The sequence below is a fragment of the Cyprinodon variegatus genome, unplaced genomic scaffold (genome assembly GCF_000732505.1).
Source record: "Cyprinodon variegatus isolate N-32 unplaced genomic scaffold, C_variegatus-1.0 Scaffold53, whole genome shotgun sequence".
NCBI classification, from domain to species: Eukaryota; Metazoa; Chordata; class Actinopteri; order Cyprinodontiformes; family Cyprinodontidae; genus Cyprinodon; species Cyprinodon variegatus.
This window is the reverse complement of record NW_015150506.1, coordinates 277,907-281,655: the sequence shown is the minus strand read 5'-3', so window position 1 is coordinate 281,655 and position 3,749 is coordinate 277,907.

Below are 3,749 nucleotides of genomic sequence, written 5' to 3'. Positions count from 1 at the left end.
CTTTTACTCAAGTACGGAAAGTGAGTTCTTTTCCCATCTCTGCCGGTTTACTGTGTATACCATAACCTCCATCTATAGACACTGGCAATGGACACATTTTAATTCCTGTTTAGTGTTTAAATGTTGCCGTTTCACACCAATAGAAAGTCCATTTGAAATCATGAACTTTATTTTATTGGAACACTTTTCAAAAACAAAAAAATGCAGCTTTATGTCAAATGCTTTTTTAAAAATATATAACTAGATAAATCCTTAACAACCTTAAAAAGAGTGGGTGGACTCAGATTTCAGCTCTCAAAAACCTACAATGCAACAATAGAGCTGATTCATTCCCGCTATCATCGCAGCCCCCACCCCATTACAGGGGAACAGAAGACCCCGCCTCTTCAGCCAGGCCAACAATTCCCTTTAACGACCCCCGTTTCAGAGACATAGACAGGTATGGGGCATTACAGGCTAACAAAGAAACAAAACGACCCCCATTCCAGAGGGGCGGACCCGCTCGTCAGGTTTATTTTGCATGTTTCTAAACAAAAACAAAGCTTTGCTTTGGTCCACTCCTCAAACTCAATGCTGTTTCTGACATTTTGAATTAAAAAAACTTCCTGGATGGGAAGCAAAACGTCTTCAAAATGCAATATTACACAATAAAAAAAGCTAAATTGCAACTATCAAAGATATGCAGGAAATTAGGCTTAAAAAAATAATTTTTCCCCACAAACGCAAAGTTTATATTCTGACTTGAGCTGGTTTATATCAGATATAAATTAATAAAGCTCTATGAAAGTTGTGTTTTACAACTATACCCTATTTTTACACTATTTCCCCATTGCTGGACAATAAAGGGATTTTCTATTCTATCAGTTCTGGTGTTTTTGAAATGATTTCCATTAAATTTAACTTATTGTTTTAGTTTATAATTAACTTTAATTTAAAAATAGGAAAAAGTAATCTTCTAATTCAATTCCTCTATAAGGCAAAATACATGAAAGCTGCAACTAAAGACAAACACTAGTAGGGTCGGGTTTACTTTTTCCTTGTGTGTATACTATGTCTTACCTCTCTTCTAAATAGAAATAATTTGGAAAATAAAACAATTTATTTTAAGTAATGGCACAGTGACCTTTCCTTATGCACTAATAAACAATATAACAGTTAAAATGTGATATAATTGTCATGTATTAAGTATAAGTATATTAAGGTGTTTGGTTAAATAAGAAGCTTGTTGTTGCCTAAATGCAAAATGCACCTATATGATCAGATAGAAAGACAGCTCTGCTTGTGTGTTTTTTTTTTATTATTTGATTTTTTATTTTTTTTGTCTAAGTTTTTTGTGCATTTGGATCTCTTGCAGAAATGTGCTGATTTTCTGTGTTGACAGGCATCCTAACCCTGATTTGGAATTTCAATAAGCAGGTGAGGATGGAAGCCCCATGCCTGCAGCAGCATCCTGGAAAGTCAATATATGTTCCACTGATGCTGACATGCGGCCCATGCAGGCTCCATAACAGGTGACAACTTCCTGCATATAAAAGGAAAAAAAGGTTCCTCATCACACGTGAGGCCCGTCGCTCCTCTTTCAATTTAAAACTCCTTATTTTATTATTTTTTTTTACATGACCAAACACATTTTGCGTCAGAGTGCAGATTGGAGTTTTATTATTAAACTATTTTTGCAGGAAATGAAAAGGATCAAATCCACTTTCATCATATTTAATGTTTATTTCAGAAATGTTTTTTTTTTAGTGCAGCTCTTTTGGGGTCCTGAGCGGACTGTTTTGGCTTCCACTCTTTATTTGCAGATGCAGTCTCATTATTTACATTTACTGTTTGTAGGATGACGGTAAATGTTGTCAACCGCGCGCTGAGAGGAGGCTTTTTATATGATTTTTTTTCTAATGCTGCCTTTGTTTCCTCATTTTTGAGAGCTGAGGTGTGGGACATGTAGTGGGATCCGTGCGTGTTGTCAGGATCTCATCTAATCTGCATGTTTGTTTCTTAAACAGGGCATGTTCGCTGATCCCCCCCCCCCACCTTCCTCTGCAGACAGACAGCAGATGCAGGATGGAGAAGAGCAATAAAACAAACTCCTGCTCTCAAAGGTGCGCGCGCCTTTGTACCGCCGCGTTTTGCCTGTTAGCAGCACATCCTCCTTCTTTTCATCTGTCACTTATTCCTCCTCATGTTTTGTCATTTGCTCTGTATATTCATTTGTCGCCTTACATATACCTAGCTATATAAATATATGTTTTTTTGTTTTGTTTTTTTACATTTACAATGCGTAACTGGGTGCATCCGTGGTTTTAATTCCATTTCTCCGACTAAATGCAAAAAAATGCAGAGATTTTCAATTTATTTGTTTTATTTATTTCCATGCAAAAAATAAACTAAAATAAAATACCTGCAGAAAAATGCATATTTTTATTAAGTAGCCTTAAAAAACATGAACCCCACAAAAACAATTATATTAACAATAAAACCAGCAGTAAAATGATTTAGCCTATCCAATAATAAAACACGAGTTTTATTTTGGTAAATTGCTCCTCGATTTCCTGCAATTATCTAATGTTATCTTACTGATTACTCTTGTTTTCAATTTGACTAACCTCTGCGGCTCCCTTTTAAAACAAGCACCGCCCCCTGCTGTTCATTGATTGAACTGCAAAACAGGTTCAGCATTAAAAACCGGGGTTCTGGGGCCAAAGTGGTTAGAAAACAGTTTAAAGAAAAATCAACAGACATGTTTGGAGTCCAGGTTGTTGATTACTGGGGAATAATCTCCATCCTGTGCCTTTCTTCTTGAATTTAAGGCGCACATATTATGAGTTTTGCCTCAGATGTAAAGGATTAGATTAATCATCTGGATTATTTCTGACTTTCTCTTGTGTTACTGATACATTTCTCATCGTAATCCAAACCAGAGTCGTATTTCTTTACAGTTTGAGTCTCGGTTTAGTGATGCAAAAAGAGGAGGAAGATAAAGGAGGGAGGGGAAACAAATAAATAAAAAAAGGGGTCAGACTGAGCCCGGCGGGATGCAGGGCAGCTGCTCCCAGACCAGTCACACCTTCTGCAGCTCGGATCCTCCTGCAGGCGTTTGCTTGGCGGAGCAATTAATAGAAAATAATGATGCTGCAGAGAAGTGCAGCATCGCCATCAAGGACGACTCCTTTTGCAGCTTCCTTCAGCTCCACGTTATTTGAATCCATGTGATGCATGAAGCAAATTCGATGCATACATTTTTTTTATTATGATTTTTAATAAATAAATTAAAAAAGCCAAAGAAATGAATATGATGAAATAATGCAGTTCCTTCCGCGGATTCATGCGCATCCTCCCCCAGTCAGAGCAGACGCTGTGAAACGCGCCATAACGCTCTTGTCTGCCCAATTAGCCGAAACAATTATTGCAACTTTGACTTTAATTACATCTCAATTTGAAGCCTCGCTGCTGGTGTGTATGATTCAGTGATTAAAAGCCTGCGCTGCCCCAGTGCCTTTAGGGCAGCGCATGATTAGGACCTGTCAGCTGCTGCGGCGAACGGAGGCAGCCATGCGTGTTGTGCAACATGACCCGCTGTTGTTAAACCTTGTCAACATATTAACCTGAATTCCCCAGTCATCGTGGAATGAATTGCTCGCATAAGAGGGGAAAATGCGCACAGATGTAAGTCTAATTGAAAATATAGATATAAATGTGAGGAGGGGTGATGTAACATATGTCCCAGGGCCTGGTTTAGAAAAGAAAAG